General features: G+C 47.7%; 1 long non-coding RNA gene and 1 other non-coding gene across 5 annotated transcripts in view; one reads left to right on the top strand and one right to left on the bottom strand.

Moving 5' to 3' along the window:
- Positions 1 to 17,560, top strand: part of LOC135386192 (uncharacterized) — a 449,529-nt gene that overhangs the window by 169,182 nt on the left and 262,787 nt on the right. The gene's annotated exons all lie outside the window — the stretch shown is intronic.
- On the bottom strand, positions 1,735 to 1,806 carry Trnat-ugu (transfer RNA threonine (anticodon UGU)). Its single transcript has one exon. It is a non-coding gene; the product is annotated as a tRNA-Thr (tRNA).

Here is a 17,560-nt window from a genome sequence, read left to right as displayed (position 1 = left end):
AAAGCTGTTCTTTCCCTTCTTGATCACCCCTTGTTACTCTTGTTGTGTATAAATTTGTCGTATCAATGTTGAATTTATCAGCTGTATTTGCGACAGTCTAGTTTTATTGCGTTCTTTCTACCTTTCCTTAGTCTCGGGATTTATTCGTCACGATTCATTGCCACCAGCTCACTTGTTTTTTCACGATTCTTTTAATTGGCAAATTTAGTTAGCTTTCTGATTGAAGCTGCGATCTGTAGTTATTTATATTGCAATCTCAATACATTTGAAACCACGTAATGGTAAGTGTAATTCAATTATCGCATTGAAGTTTACTTTTCTTTTCCTAGCCTTATGTGTAATAAAGATACTCTGGCATCCCATGGGCATATAATGAAACACGAACGAAAGGCCTTTCTTTGGGTCGGCCTCAAAGGGAAAGGGCGGATATTACTATATGTATCCTGATAGATTAGAAACACTACAAGGCATGTATAAATGGGTAGCGCTTTAGGCAGTATGGTACTTTCACGAATGTAAAGGGGAGCCATGTCCATGTCCTTGTCATCAGGGTATTGAGTTCCTCTAAAACCAACGGTGTAAGCGACTATAGTTTTCGATATCCCCGACAAGATATGTTCAGGACACTCGAATAAACTTTGGTTCGGTCTGAAGCACGTTTTAAGGCTTTACAATAGGTACCGACAATACCGAAACAATTTTTCTATCATCTCTTTGCATCACCTCCCGTTACTTCGTGTGAAACGAAGCATAGCATTTACCCCGCGTACGACGACGTCATCTTTTGGGGCGCCGCGAGCGAAGAGGAAATAAAGCAATAGTTAACCACACCTTCACGTAGCTTGCTGTTGTTAAATTCTATGGTGAAATATGCCTCCAATTTCCACGGAGGATAGCTTTTGGCACTGCTCGGATTCCCGTATCGGCTGACGCTGCCTTGGAGTAAGAAATGTTTCCTATTCTCGGAATATTTTCGGGAAGCTATCAGTGAATGTTTCTGTGCCATGGGTTTAGATATGAACAGATGGTGTCTGTAGAGATTAACCTTCCTTCCCTCCGGCGTGCCGCCACCCATTCAGACCTCCCTGTACTTGTTACGCCTAAACGTCCCGTAAATGGCCGGCAACTTCATTGTAACTTTGGGATGGCTGACTCTGCAAATCGTTTACTGAAACCAACAGTGGAGAAAACGAAACACGTCCTCATGCATTACATAGGATACGCGCCACAAAGAGCTAAATTGATATCTGTCCTTGACCGTTTGCAGAACAGAAATTTTGACATCGTGATGGTGCTGGGCGTTTGGGAACCCAAGAAGACGGAGTCGCAGAGTTTTCGGCACTTGTAACATTTATACTGAGCTGTGCTATAGAGACACTGTATTAGATTCGTGTGCAAGGTATTACCGAGTTCCTTGTTCAGCCTTCCATATTTTACACTTGGCCATGGTGATTCGTTGGACATGCGACAGCTTTGGGAGTCGTATATGCGTCAGGGGGAAGATGCTGTGTTAGGATACCGTTGTAGCTTTCCCTTTTTGGGAGACGGGAGTGTGGTTCAGTCTGAGAGTAGCACAATTCGGGTGACGCGTTGTGTCTCAATCGTTCTTTTCTCTCAACGTAATTCAATTCAGTTAAGATCTCTCTTACCCATTCTTACAGGTGTATTCTTTTTCTCCGTCTTAGTCTAATGAGATCTATCTTTCCTTGTACGTCAAGCGAAATCACTCGTCCTTGCCACCAGTGAGGATTGAACTCACGACCCCTGGTTGACAAGACCAGTGCTCTGCCACTGAGCTATAGCGGCGCACCACGCCACCATGCGGTAACCTCGCCAATCATTTTGGCGGTCACTGTGGTACAGGGATCATCTTAATGAAGGCTACTGAAAGATGCTCGGACGTTTTTTTTTTTTTTGTGGAGGGTACTTTTGTGGGGCCACTCACTCCAATCCAAGAGCAAGAGAGACTGCACACCCCTCCCTCTCCTGTACCGACGCCATCTTTCCCCTCCCTCTTTCACTTTCCATTTTCTCACTCACCCAGATGCACCGAGCCGTCACTCATAAGCAGGCCGACCGTATCACCCCTAGAGTGACTCCTAGTGACTCTAATCACCCCCAAACACTACCAGCCAAGTGATCGGCCTTATGCCGTGTTTGCACCCAAACAGGCAGACGGAACGCGTGCAGGGGACAGCACACCAGTGAATCTATACCATGACGACATCATCTAGTCAAGTCACCGATGAAGATGTTTTCGTGTTGTAGTATCAAATAAACGTTTATTACACGTCATTTTATAAATGCTTCTGGTCGACTTTGTCCCGTCCTTTGACTATCCTTTTCAATAGCTGCTTGGCGGGCGGTCTCTTGTGTCCTTCCATGCGCGAGAGCGTTATTATCTTGCTCTGCAAAGACGAGTCTCGCAGGCTCGATCGGAACGCTTATAGGCCCGTGTCTCTATTGAATACGGACTATAAGATTATTTCTAACGCGCTATTGCAACGAATTTCTCCTGTTTTGGGCCTTGTTATTCCTCCTTGGCAGGCCTGCGCTGTCCCCGGACGGTCCCTCCAGCTCCACGCTTCTGCGTTGCGTGATGCCCTTTATTGGGCTCATAGTCGCATCCAACCTGCAGTTTTGGCCTCTTTTGACCAAGAGAAGGCTTTCGACAGGGTGCACGGGTGCACCACGGGTGCACCACGGGTACATGTACCAGGTCCTGCACGCTTTTGGTTTCCCTGTTACGGTTATTGACTGGGTCAGAACTCTGTACGCCGGAGCTTCAGCTACGATTGGGCTAAATGGGGCTCTGTCTGACCGTTTTCCAATAAAGTCCGGTGTGCGGCAAGGTTGCCCTTTGTCTCCTGCTCTCTACGCCATGGTCTTTAGCCCACTTTTGGAGTCTCTTGCAACTTTCCTCCCTTCACGTATGCTCAAACTACCTGGCTCTACAGCTCTTCCGCTTTTTGCGTACGCGGATGACCTATCTCTAATACTTAGAGGTGAAGCTTCTGTTGCCGCTGTCCTAGGTGTTCTAGATGCCTATGGCAACGTATCAAATGCGCGCATTAATCGGGCGAAGAGTGTTTTGCTCTTCCTTAATGCTACCCCTTCGTGCCCTACGCCCTTTGGCATTCCTGTTAAAGAGGATGTTCGCATACTAGGATATAACTTTAATAGTTGCGGGCTGTCGCCGTCCTCATGGCTGAGGGTGCACCAGCGCAGTGTCCCCGTTCTTGCTGATCTCAGAGGTTTGGTGCTCCCTATCACGTGTCGAGCCCGTCTTGCCGCCTCATGGTTTTTCAGTAAGTACTGGTACCATGGCAGTGTCGTTATTCCCCCGCGTCAGATCTTGGTAGCTGCTACTCGCATAGCTTTTCGTTTCATCTGGGGTGGCAGCGTGGAATGGGTGTCACGCGCCCGCATGTGCTTGCAGCGGGAGTTAGGTGGCCTATGGGTTCCACATATGAAGACCAAGTGTCTCGCCCTTGGTCTTAAAGGTATTTTTGATGCGCTCATGGAGCCGTGCCACCCTGCCCATGATCTGTTACAGTTCCTCCTGGGCCCTGATGTCAGGTTTTTTTCGGCTTTTTCGCTGAGTAGGCCTCGGTCTGAGTTTGTCGCACCCCACCTCAGGGAGTATGCCTCCTCCATGCGGCGCCTGCGCGAGTCCTACCCAGGTGAACGCATTTCTACCTGGACTGTGAAGCGACTGTACAAATCTCTCTTGGAGCTTCTTGCCATGCCTCCGCCGGCTGTGGGCCTTGGTGTGCCCCGGCAGGTTGCTTGGCGTCTTGTCACCGCGGGCTGGTTCGACGCACGTCGGGCTAGCCTGCAATGGCGCTTGGCACACGGCGTTTTACCGCTTCGGGACCGTCTGGCTCGGTACGGAGTCACCACTCCTTTCTGTCCATTCTGTGCTTGTCACGAAACTGCGGAACACGCGTTTCATCAGTGCCTTGTGCCTGATACTCTATGGCACAAAGTTGAAGTCCTGTTCGGTGTGTCACGCATTCGGTGGGCTGTCATTCAAACGCTCTTTCAGCCTCCCGTCCCGCATCGCGATAGGAAACAGTTCCTCCTTCTGGCAGTTGAGATTAACTACCAGGTGTGGATTTCTCGCTGCATTGCAGCACAGGGCGGCCGCATCCGTAGTGTAGCAGAAGTGCTAAATCTTGTTCGAGCAGGGGTTCGTCGCGCTCTTCGTAGAGAGAGAGCTGTGCTGGGAGCTGTGCACTTTGCAAGACGGTGGCAGACATATTCGGTCCTCTTTGAAGATGATAGAGGTACGTATGTGCTTCACTTTTAGGTGGCCAAGTACAGTGTGCCGTTGTCACGTTCGCAGCTTTCCGCGAGTCTTCGTTCGTTGCATGGTGACGTCCAGCACACATATTAATCTAGAGATCATATTGCTCTAGAGTTGGCATCTACGTAGCCTTAGTTTAGTCCGTGTCAAACGTTAGAGGGAGCCAGTCTGTGTGGCTGGTCTTCCGCTCTGATGCCAATACAGTGTGGTAGTGGCTGGTCTTCCGCTCTGATGCCAATACAGAGAGGTAGTGGCAGTTCAGATTAACTACCAGGTAAAAGATAAGGAAGATGGGCTCACTAATTTTGTGACTCATCTAATCAGTCAACAATACAAACTACCAGGTGTGATTTCTCGCTGCATTGCAGCACAGGGTGGCCGCATCCGTAGTGTAGCAGAAGTGCTAAATCTTGTTCGAGCAGGGGTTCGTCGCGCTCTTCGTAGAGAGAGAGCTGTGCTGGGAGCTGTGCACTTTGCAAGACGGTGGCAGACATCTTCGGTCCTCTTTGAAGATGATAGAGGTATACGTATGTGCTTCACCTTTAGGTGGCCAAGTAGAGTGTGCCGTTGTCACGTTCGCAGCTTTCCGCGAGTATTCGTTCGTTGCATGGTGACGTCCAGCACACATATTAATCTAGAGTTGGCATCTACGTAGCCTTAGCCTTAGTTTAGTCCGTGTGAAACGTTAAAGGGAGCCAGTCTGTGTGGCTGGTCTTCCGCTCCGATGCCAATACAGAGGGAGTGTTAGGATCCGGGATCCAACAACAACAGTTGATGATACAAGGTTTATTACTTGTTCGATGTGTAGACAACTAGCTGCTGGAACCGAGCGCTTTTAAACAAACCGACCGGAAACTGATGTCACTTTTACATAATGACAGTCGCGCTCGTGCGTCAGGTCCGGTCCACCGTATCCTTGGGAAGAAGGCCACGTCTCTCTTGTTTCGGCTGCCCACGTCTGTCTGCAGCAAATGTTCTAATGAATGTGTATTAATGTTCGACAGAGTGGGCGATTTAGTTTGATGCAGTGGTCTAGTCGTCATGAGATGTGTACTACAGAAGTTAGGAATTCAGGCTGTGATGGACAAACTAAAAATAACTTGTACAGCGAGCACAAACGTGCTACCGCACGTCTGTCTGAAAGGCTCCACGGCTGAAAGGCTCCACTCGAAGGCCCCATAGCAGTTGAGGAAATGGAGGCAGTGGTGAAGGACCTGCGTTTCCGGTCAGCTCCTGGGCAAGATGGGCTGCCGAATCCTTTTCTTACAAGCGATTTTCGCCGAAACGACAAACTTTTTTTCCTGAAAATGTTTCGGGAAACGATGGACACGCGTGATTGGGGGAATATTTGACTGGAAGCTACGTGGTGCACATTCCTAAAAGGATTGCTGCTTAGAGATGAACCGTCGTCCTGGGGTCCAATCTCACTTTGTAAACATTGTCTACAGGATTATTATAGGGCTGCTAATAAGGGGATTGAGAAGGGTTATGCCTAGTGTAACACGCCAATCCGAAGTGGAATGGGGAGCAGGAGAGAAGCATGGGCACATGTCAGAAGTACGCGATCTGCTCATGTTCTCCAAAGCATGGACTAAGCCGTGTCCTTCCGGGACCCGAAACAAGCCTTTGACGAGATAACGCACGGCTATCTCTTCGAATTGTCCACGATGTATGAATTTCCCACGACTGTTGTGCAATTCATTCAGAAGGCATAAAGAAGACAGCGAGCAATGCTTCTCTTTGGGACACAGATTGGAACAACTTTCGACATTATAAAAGAGGAGACAGGGTTGTCCCTTGTGGCATGTGTAGCCACACAATTGTTTGCGGACTCACCTGAACTGTGAACTACTTCCAATTATATATGCTTACGTAGACGTGACAACTTCGAGAACCTGTATTAGTTCACGTGGCCTTCTCTGTCTCTCTCCCCCCAGCGTTTTTTTTTTTCGGCGAAGGATAGTTGCATCTACAATAGCCGCATAAGCATTTTCAGTGACAGCAGATGCATTCGCTTGCTGACCGCGACAGGTTTGTTTATAAATAAAAAGGTTCCCTCGTATCAGTAATAATTGGGAATTAACTGAAAGCTTATAGGAGTGCAGAATTTTCAGTCGTGCCGGGAATTGCGACTTCGGGGTAATGACTGGGGAATCGGATACCACCACTAACTAGGTTCTCTCAGGTTTGCCCTTGGTTTCCACGCGTATTTTCCTGGCCGATGTCAACACAGTTTTCCTTCACGTCTGCCAGGGACGACTACCAGCGTAGGGGCTTCCCCCTGCTTCCCACCCCTCTCTCAATCTGCCTTGCTGCGTTATGATTTGAAGACAGACCATGTGTTATGATTTATAGGGTGTACTTCATGAACACAACTCTGGAAAAATATGAGAGAGAGAGAGAGAGAGAGAAAACGAAAGTACCACAGTGGTGTTTACTAGAGGTATGCCAGCAGAAGTAGGAGTACCAAAAGAAGTGCCACGAAGACATGGCCGTTGTTGCGTTTTACTTATCTGAATTATTTTTCCTTTGAAAAAACATTTAGACACCTAATTTCTTGCTCGAATTTGCACAAAAACGACGTTCTGAAAAGATGGTTGGTGAAAAGAAGCTTTGTGAGGTGACTGGCCAAGCAAGTTTTCCGTGACCGAAAATAATTTTTTTTTTTACATGTCCCGCTACACATCCCCCACTCTCACCGAATAAAAATAATATTTCTACGTGCCCTACGATAAAAAAATAAAAAAATACAGGCGGAAGCTGCAACCTCTGTTTTTTGTTTTATTCCTCCGTGTCTTAAGACCGTCTCTTCGCAACGGCATACCTGCCATCTTGCGTGGCATGAGCACACAGCCAAGTCGGTAATGACGGCTTTACGAAACGACTGGCAACTCCTGAATCACACCCATTCTTCACCGACACATATTGTAGTGGGTCAAAACAACAAGGCTAGATGAATCGTTCCTTGGCACACCATTGAGAGAGAGAAAGAAAAAAAAAACACGTCGAGAACCCATCCATTGATTGATTCTCCGAGCTGACGTTCAGTCCTAATCAATCACATCTCGTGCGATCAGAAACAGTGGCGGCGGCAGACGCGGTTACCTTTAGAGTAACTTGCTCGTTGGAACCCGATCCAAGTGTTGTGGACCGGTTCTGAAAGCGATGTGCAGCGGTGGCATGCGGTGCCTAGCTGTACCGCAGGGGGGGCATTTCGATCTCGGTAAGCCCCTCGCGCCCTCGGCAGCTGTCGGTTTGGATGTAAATGCCAGCTTTTACACCTGCGGGTTAACTCATTGATGGCAAACAACTTTGGCTTTCGCGTCGCATGGAACTTGCTCCGCTCTTTGAATATTAGTCATGGTCACCCTTGGAAATGCGTTCGTGCAATTCTGTCATCGCATTTCTGAACGAATTTTTCATTGCTTTAAGCGCTTTAACTATACGCAGGACTATATTTTGCGTATCTGTTCAGTGTTAGGGTGATAATATTATGAACATCACTAAAGAGATTATGCAGACGATATCTCTATATTGGCTTCTGTGAATATTCGGATTTTTTTTTTTTTCAAATACAGAAGCGAATACTTCTTTACCAAATTGATTGATTGATTTTTAAAAGAAAAAATTGATATGTTAGTCTCGAGCTATTCGGGACTGGCTACTCCAGGACGCGTTATTGAGAACAGGGAGGGAACTATACAAAAAACCTACTAGAGTTTTGAAGCAAAGCGCTGTTTCTTTCAAACCGAATATATTCGAACTGTTGCGAAGCTTCACGCTTGAACCCACGCGATTGAAAGTGAGTTAACTGCTTCGTACGGAGATCTGTGTGCATATATCACGCATATCAATATATGATGCATATCCGTGTATTTGGTGCATGTGTGTTTGGCTCGGTATTGGGACTGCTTGCTTCGTATTCGATTCAGTTACATAACTGTTCGCTTCGCATTTGATACATGTAACTGTCCGTTTCGATTTTGAAATGACTAAACCTCTCCATGCAGTGTGGTCACGCAGTGTTTCTGTTTTGTTTTTGTTGTTGTTGTCCAGATTTCTTGTCCTCTGAAGGAAGGCAACTGTACACGAAATGTATTGAGGTAAGAGCATTGAAGCTTGCCGGGGGGAAATCCAGCTGTCCGCTGTAGGGGAGTGTCTGTCTAGGAGACGTGTCCGTAATGGGAAGCTTCACTGCATTCACACAGCTATATAGACATCTTTATGAAGCTGGTAGTTTAAGCGAACCCCCTATTTGGACGCGTTGGTACAAATATGCTGCATGAGCGTTTCAAAGGGTAATGGCTTCTTGTAGTTACACGTTAGCCGTCCTGAATAACGTATAAATAGAAACCGCACCCGCTTGCTATGTGTAGGAGCTTTGTCTTTTATGCCACCACCATGTCTTGAGCGGCACTTGTCGATGTCCCAGAGGGATTTTGGGTACGCTCAGTACGCAAGACACCTGAGTACGCTCCAACTGCTGTGGACACAGACCCCCGAGTCGCTGTATAGATAAGGGCTGCTTTATTAATGATCCACCATCTTTAATTTAGTGTCTACAAGACGATCTCTATGAACAACGTCAAAAGTTTTGCAGCGTTTTACGTCAAGGCACGGTAACAGTGAGTTACTGTGGATCGTATGTATTTTTCCAGGAGGCGGACGCAGGTGAAGAATGTAGGAAATGCACCATTCCTTGACTCTTGTTTTATTTTCTAAACGTCACGTGTCTGTCTGGACGAGATGGTTAAAGCAGGTGTCGGAATCTCGGGAGTTGAGAAGGCGTCGCACCAACAGCACGCCGTTCCGGAGCCGGAGCTGTCTGCCAACAAATGTCGCCGAGATCGTGTGTCGTGGACCGACTTCACAACGGTAAAACCCTCAGTGCAGGGGAAAAACGAACACAAGACAAAAACGAGACGAAGTTTCGTCCCGTTTTTGTCTTGTGTTCGTTTTTTTCCTGCACTGGGGGCTTTATCGTGTTTAGAAATGTATCACCAACCTGCCCTGATTTTAACCTTATTTCATCAGGTGATGAACGAGGGGCGTTCAAGTCAAACCGGGACTTTTCATTTTTCGCAAAAGTAAAATGAACTTACAGGTGAGAAATTTAGTTTTATTTTTCAACGTAATCTCCAGCTGCACTAATGCACTTGTCCCAGCGTTTCACGAGGGCTTGGATGCCAGCAGCGTAGAAATCCTTACCGGCGCGTAGCAGCCATGATCGGACCGCATTCTTGACATCGTCGTCGCAGCTGAAGTGGCGGCCCCCAAGGAACGCCTCCAGTGGCCCGAAGACATGGAAATCGCTGGGGGCGAGGTCTGGACTGTAAGGGGGATGTGGCAGCAACTCCCAGCGAAGTTCCTGTAAGGTGCGTGTCGTGAGATGCGCGGTATGCGGGCGTGCATTGTCCTGTAGGAGGAGGGCTCTTTTGGTGATGAGGTCCGGCTTTCCGAAACTGGATGTGTTCACGAATGCTAGTGTTCAACGTTCCCACAGAAAGGTCCGTCTTTCGAGCCAGTTCGAGACATGTTATCCATCTGTCCTTGAGGATCAGGCGCTCCACAAGTTGGATGTTCTCAGGAACTCTGACACTGGGCTCTGAGCCGGCCCGGCCGGTATCGTCCTGCACTGATGTACGGCCGTCTCGGAACCGTTTGCACCACTCAAACGCTTTGCTGCGGCTAAGTGTATCGTGGCCATACTGAGCCTGAAGTCTTCTGTGAATTTTAGATGACTTTACGCCTTCATTCACGAGAAACTTCATGACAATTCGCTGTTCGATGTGCGCGTTCACCTCGTTGTCGGCCATCTTGTCTAGCACGTGCCTTCTGTTTTGCACAAACTTTGGACCACTACGTGGTGAACGTGGAGGCCTGTCGCGTGTGAAACTGATGAAAAAGAAGTAGCGTGAGCCATTTGTACACTCAGGAGACAGAAGGTCCCGGTTTGACATGGACGCCCCTCGTACATGTTTTTTTTTTTTGGTACTATCCTCGCTAGTCTCTTGTCCAGATTCTTCTTTTCCAAGAGAACGTCACAATGGTTGCCTCCGCTGAGGTAATGCATGCTCCACATGACTCCTGGTCTTGACAGCCGCGGACCTCTCAGCATCGGCTTTGCTGCCTTTTTATTTGGCCGTGACATCGCTGGTATTGTAGCTATGAGCTGCTAAGGGACAAACCACTACAAAAACACATATTCTTGCAATGTTGGGTCTCGGCAAACCAATGTTCAATCCTCAGACAAACTCTTAGAAATGAAGTTCACCGCATAGCGTGTTCCTAGGCAACCATCATCCCGAATCACATCTTTCTCGCCCCTGATTTGTTGAAAACTGGAGCCGTGCGGCTTTTCGAACCAATTATGTACTGTAAAATTGGCACACACACAAAAAAAGTGTACCCCTGTAGGTGTTTTCAACAAATCGGGCGTGAACGATGTCATTCAGGATGAAGGTTGGTTCAGAGCGTGCTATGCGGTGAAGTTCTCACCAATCCTGGCGGTGACCGGCTTATATCTTAACTTCCGGCCGTCATCATTCCAACATCTGTTATCATAGCATATCATATCATATATCATATCTCATCCTGGCTACAGTCGTGACGCTGCCCACATAAGTGAAGCCAACAACGGTAAACCGTGAACATGAAAGAACTGATGTTCTGAGGCTGGAACAACATAGAAGGGACAAATACATACAAAGCCTCAATACCACCACCACCACCACCACCAGCGTGCAGCTGGTGGTGCAGCCTTATTGGCAAAGTGCCCAACAAGCTGAGCACCAATAACGCGGCAAACTATCGCAATGTTTTTCCGAAGACTTTCCAGACGAATGTCGGCACAGTTCCCCTTGAAGTCGGCCCAGGACGCATACTAACCCCCCTGTCCCCCACTCCTTCCTGCTGTCCTCTCTTCATCTGTCCACGTCTATACGCCGCTCATAGCCACAGTTGCTTCGCGGCGCTAACACGGAATTAAAAAAAAAAAAAAACTATCGCAATGTCTAAAAGGGAAGGAATCGTTTCTGTGCAGTACATAGTGCAGTATAACATCCTATCTTTTTATCTCCGTCCTTACAAAGAAAAAAAAAAGAAACAAAAGAAAAAGAAGAAAAAGAAAACGCTCGTTCATTGTACCGTCGCATGTGATATACGGTGGCGTCACATCCGTCCGTGGCCCCCAGGGGACGCTGGGTTTTTTACAAATCTCACCCAAATGTCGCGAAAATTGATCGCAAATGACCGCTCCGAAGATACGCAAAACGGGATCTGAGCTCAGCAGATACTGACTTCTTTTTTTTTTTACTCCTCGTTGAGCATTTCCGTGGTGTGTCGAAGACCGGTTCCTTAATGCTGGGTCATGTTTGTAATCAAACAAGATGAACGCGGACGAGTTTTAAAAAAAAAACAGTTTATTTTGAATCGTTGTAAATGAAGATAGAAAAAACTTGCAATAAGTGGTGCGGTCTGGTTTCCTTTTCGACGGGCTTTGGTGCGTGGGTAATATTTGCTGGTGGTGTTTGGTGCGTCTGCTGGTGTAATGGACGACTAATTAGATAAAATTCATTTATTAACTTTAGTATTATATTTTGATTCTGTGTTATATCGCCGCGAAGCAACTGTGGCTATGAGCGGCGTACAGGTGTGGACAGATGGAGAGAGGACATCAGGAAGGAGTGGATGACAGAGGGTGTTAGTGCGCGTTTTAATAAAAAAAATCTGTGTGAGATAAAAAAAAGTACATCCTGTTTATGTATTATGTTCAGGTGACAGGCCCACGAAAAACATACACGTTTTTTTTCTTTATCTTTTACTGGTTTTCCACAAAAAAGCTTCGACAGCAGATGTCGTTAGATGATAGACGACGAGTAAATCGACGAGAGTATATCTCGTTTTTGCAGTTGCGTTCTACAACGAGGATGATATGCTCTCTAAGAGAATACGTAACTGCAAGATGAAAAATTACCTACAATTAATTAACTCTTTAATTAACGGACTTCGGGACAAAGCGAGATAGCAAAATGGGAGACATTCCTGGTTGAAAGTCATTCCATAAAAAAAAAAAAACAGAAACACGCACGTACGTTGAAGTATCCACCGCCGGATTTCTTTATGCAACTGAGTTGTAACCGAGTTGTAACTGAGTTGTGACTGAGTTGTAACCGAAAACGCACCAATCGGGAACCCAGGGAGGACAGCGCTCATCCCACGTCAGAGGGCCACGTGCTTTTGAGCGATGGAGATGATTGGAGTACGTGCTGATATGCTGGCCAGATCAACCCCTTTGCGACCAAGATAAGCCTCCCCGCGTGGCTCACTGGTTATAGCGCGCTGGCCATTTGGGCTAACCAGACTGGGAGGTACACTGGTTCGAATCCCGGTGCCGGCTGTGCTGTTTGGGGATTTTCTTCAGTTTTCCTCGGACGCTTTCAGACATATGTCGGCACAGTTCCGTTAGGAGTCTGGCCAGGACGCACATCCCCAGGGCGTCAGTCGCGATGTTGCCCACCGGTGAGGCCGACCACGGCAAGCCCTTTCACCATCATCATCGCTACCGTCACCTCCGTCAGTGAAGGTCATGCGCTCCTGAAGCGCGTGGCTTTGGTTTAGGCTTATTGGCATAGCGAAATTCCGGAATGAATATTTCACGGCACGCACTCATCTCAAGATTTTTGAAAGATAGAATGGCTTTCAACGAGGATTGTCTCCCATTCTGTTATCTCGCTTTTGCCCGAAATTCCCTAATTGAAGAGAAAATGAATGAATTTTAGGTAATTAGTCATCTTGTGGTTACATACTCTCTTTGATAGGATGTCCGCTTGGCCGTATATAGCTCGACCATATAACTCAAAAACGATGCTGCACTCGTACCTTTTTGTAAAAAGAACCTGTAAAAAATAAAAAGACATCCTGTGTACATGTCATATACAGATGGTGTGTACATGGGGTCGTGTAAAAAAAAGCAATTGCCTGACCCTAACGTTCTGCTATGCCGTGTGGGCTAGCTGCTGTGACTGCCAACAATCTCCAGGAGACACCAATCCCTCCGAGCATTCAAGATACCAAAAGCCTCCCAATTTTGCAAGCAATTGATTATCATCCCTCGATGAGTGTTATTCCTGATCTTCTTAACCATACCGTAGTAGTGGACGAGGCAGTTCACAGTTCTTAGCCTTAAGAAACAGGCAGTTGCTAACCACGAGATAGTTTGCCTGCTGCATGAGTAACAAGACTGGAATACTTGGCGGTCGACATGCTGTTAGGAAGACATGCATATGGTCATCACTTGAACCCAGACGAGATAGTCTTGCTGAACTGGTCACCCGTAGATTCTTTGTCGTGCGCTGAGATGTTGACACGCAGCACGCGCAGCAAGTCTATCAAGCAAGTCTATCTGCCATGTCACTATCCCAAGCTGTACAATGTACTGAAAGTGCGAATGCATTGGGGTGGGCAGTATATATAGACCGAGGTTGTTTCCTTCTTGGGCATCACTGTGGAATGAAGTACCGCAGTGATAAGACGGCTCCCGGTCACATTTGAACTTTCAGTACATTGTGCTGCTTGGGATATTGCTAGTGTCCTCTACCGTGTTCGAACCCGGTACCGTGTGGGTTGCATTCACTGTTGAGCAATCAAGGAAAGTTTGTGTAGTTATTGACGAACATATTAACGTTCTCTGCTTAACACACGCGTTGTGAAACACTAATCTAGGGAATCAACAACGTTTACTGTTTGTATAGTTTGTGGTAACAGGCTACATACTACTTATACTGTGTAGAATCAGCTACATAAACAACTAATTAGGATGAGCATATTGTAAGCAGCGAGAAGGCGGTATAAGGGAGGGTGTTCTGCTCTTAAAGTGGGGTGGTAGTCCGGGAGGAATGCCTCCACTGACTGCGCTGACTGTGAGTTTTCCTGGGCTGAGTTTTTACACTAAACGAGTCCTCCCGTGAAGATGGTCCAGGGCGCAAACTGACTGCATATATGCCACCGTTTTTCAGCAAATGGGGAGGAACTAAACATTAAGAAAGAAATTGCCCCGAAAAGGAACACTAAAACGAGAGGTCGTTTCTCTGACGAAGGTGGCCTTTTCCGAAGCTCGTAGCTAATAGCTAAAGTAGTAGCTAGAAAGTAGCTAGAAATAATCTCTCTGCAACGCATATCGTGAGCAACAACGTCTACGAATACAATCTTACCGCGAGCAGGGTCGGCAAGAAGAAATTACGGACCCCTCCTCACATCTCGATAACATAGCCCAATCATTTCTTCTTTATATGATTACAAAGGGCCTTGAGTCGTGCGGGCCCCTGAAGAGGCCCGGGCGCTATCCACGGGTGCGAGATATACCCGAGCGAGATACCCCGGCGCGCACGTGGCATTGCTCTCGCTTCAACGCCTTCTACTCGTTGGTCTTTCGCTGCTGCAAGTACTCAGAGGCTCTATTCACTCAGAGGTACTCCAAGGCCCGTATTCTCGAACGATACTCGACTCGACTCATACGAGTGGAAGAAAGCAGCACCCCTCCACTCAAGGAGCCGATGGCTTTCGCGGATGCGCATCGGGAATAGACCTCTCCCTCTTTACAAACAAATGACTTCAGATGATACAACAGCGTCGCCAACTTGGTAGACTGGAACCTACTATAGAAAAAAATTCTCAAGAAAGCCACGTTTAAATATAAAAGGAAAAAATAGCGAGAGCTCTTTGGCTGCACGTATAGCATATGTTTGTAACTCAAACGTCGCCATGCCAGTACTGGACAGCTGTCCAGTTACACAGTTAGTTACACAGTTCCAGTTACACAGTTGGACAGTTACAAACATACGTTTAAATATAGTTTTTCATATTGTAAGGTTTTATGCAATTCCTTGCATATAAGTTACATGGCCTTATTCTGCTTCATCCTACCGGTAACCCTATCTTTTGGTTAGGCCTTTCTAAAGATGGCTACGGGGCTTTTCCATCTTCAGATGTCTTAAGGGCACGAGTTTCTCTCGGAGTGCACGTGGTGTTTACACAAAGCAAGCGCGAACTAAGTCGCGATCCCCTTGACTTCCCCTTGATAGACCTCTACGGAAGAAACGTCACGGTGACGTTTCTTCGGTAGAAGTCTATCCCTCCGTCAAGGGGCTTCTCGAGGAACCGTCCTCAACTCTAGTTGTGCCCTTGTCCCCTCCCCCTCTCCGTGAGCCGTCTTTCAAGATCCCTCCGAAACATTGGTTTTGCATTAAAGGGAGTGCCACATCCGTTCCGGTTGATTCCGAAACTTTAGCGACGCGCGCTCCTCAAGGTGGCGCGCCGAAAACTGTCGCGACAGCATCAAATTCGGAGAATTTTAACTCTCCGGTCGCTCCCTAGATAAAGGAAGCAAACGAAATGTGTACGATTCTTGCGAACAAAACACGGCCGCTGAACGTTCGTGAGCGTTCGTTTACAGAAGCTACACGACCGCTTATCGCCTTCTTTTCCGCTACGAAACTTTACTGCACGGTCCCTATACCGCTGCTATATATACTCCGCGTTCATCACCGCGTTCAGCGAAAATCCGACGCGAATTAGTGCAGTTCTGTGTAATTTAATGCAATTCTTGGGAAGAGCAGATACCGGATGATGCCGAGTTTCCCTCTCTGGAAATCGGAGAAAGCGTCACAAGGACACGTCCAATCAGAGGAGCCCTTGGACGACCGGCTGGCGTCTGCAGGCCGCGGACAGTCTGTAACCATGTCATGGAATGGCACTTCTGCGTTAGCGCCGGACGTGCAGCCAGGAACGCAGAACCCTGTTCCACACGACATGGTGGCGTCAGAACTCACACTCATAAGTGAAAGTAGGCGTATTTACCGAGGACTGTTCACTTAGAACATTGCGGTGCAACGCGTTTCAGACGAGCTCGAAGACAATAGCCTGCGCTGCGCCCCCATTCGTGTGCCTGATCTGCGTCATCATGATATTACTATCGCTGGGGCTTCTTTGGTTGCTGAGCTCCATTTTACTGTCTGCTGTTGCAAAAACCCTTTCAGGAAGATATTGGTATGTCATCTGTGACCTCCTCTTCACTTTGAGGAGGGGGGGAAGCATGTTTTCCGCAGAAAAAAAAAAACAAGGAAATGAATGCCTTAGACACGCACACACATGCATTGGATGATGATGGGATGGGCGATTCACCGCCGCTGAGGCGGTACACTGCCCTCTTGCACATTGGGAACGGATGAGGGGATGATGATGGGGGGAGATGAAAGATGGAAGTCACTGAAAAGGTTAGCTTGAGGCTTTGTATGTATTTGTCCTTTCTATGTTGTTCCAGCCTCAAAACATCAGTTCTCTCATGGGGGTGGGGGTGGGGGAGCACTTGCAGAGATCCGTCAACACACCGGTGGAGTGCAAGTACTCCGCAAGAAGACGATGGTCTTGCATCTTGTGGGTAGCGTTCGACCACGGTCCGACGATCTTCGCGAGGTTGAACGGCCGTTTGTCAATACATTGCATAGAAACTTCCATCAGGGCACGCTCGTGGTGATATTGCCCACAAGCCAGGATGACGTGCAGAGGTCGTCGTGCACTCCACAAGTAGGGCAGAGGGAAGACGAGGTGGAGCCGAGACGGAGTTTAAAGGCAGGTGTAAATGCAACGTTGACCCTCATGCGGTGGAAGAGTGCAGTAAAGGGGCGCGGTAGTCGCGTAGGAATTTCGAGAGAAAGCGTGGGGTCTACATCCGAAAGAAGGGAGTGGGTTATGTCGTGTTGTCATTGAGCCTTCATCTTGTGGCCGGTGAGTGACGAAAGGAGGTGTCTTCGGTCGCCGAGAGACATCATTATCGGGGAAACAGCTGCGTGCTGATGGGCACTCAAGGCGGCTCTGTCTGCTTCTTCATTACTGCTGATGCCGACATGTCCGGATTTTCACTGCAATGCGACAGTGTGCCCTGCAACGGCCGCCTTCGTATAAACTTGCAGGATGTCAACGACGACAGGACTGAAGGACCCGCGTATCCCCAAGTTGGTCACACACTGGAGTGCGGGTCTTGGGTCTGTAAAGACTACACAGGACTGAGCCTGGGTGGCTGGTGTTTTTTTGCATAGCAAAGAGTATGGCATATAGAGCTCGGCACACGTAGATGATGCTCTGTGCGAAAGATGGTAACCACAGGAGACTGACTGAGATGGAACGAGAAATGCCGAGGACGAGCCATCCCGAGTAGATGGCCCGTCAGTGAAAACCGACGTTGACGTCGTGTAC

This window comes from Ornithodoros turicata, chromosome 2 (genome assembly GCF_037126465.1).
Source record: "Ornithodoros turicata isolate Travis chromosome 2, ASM3712646v1, whole genome shotgun sequence".
Taxonomy (NCBI): Eukaryota; Metazoa; Arthropoda; class Arachnida; order Ixodida; family Argasidae; genus Ornithodoros; species Ornithodoros turicata.
The sequence above is the reverse complement of the archived record's forward strand: the minus strand, read 5'-3'. Positions and strand labels throughout refer to the sequence as shown.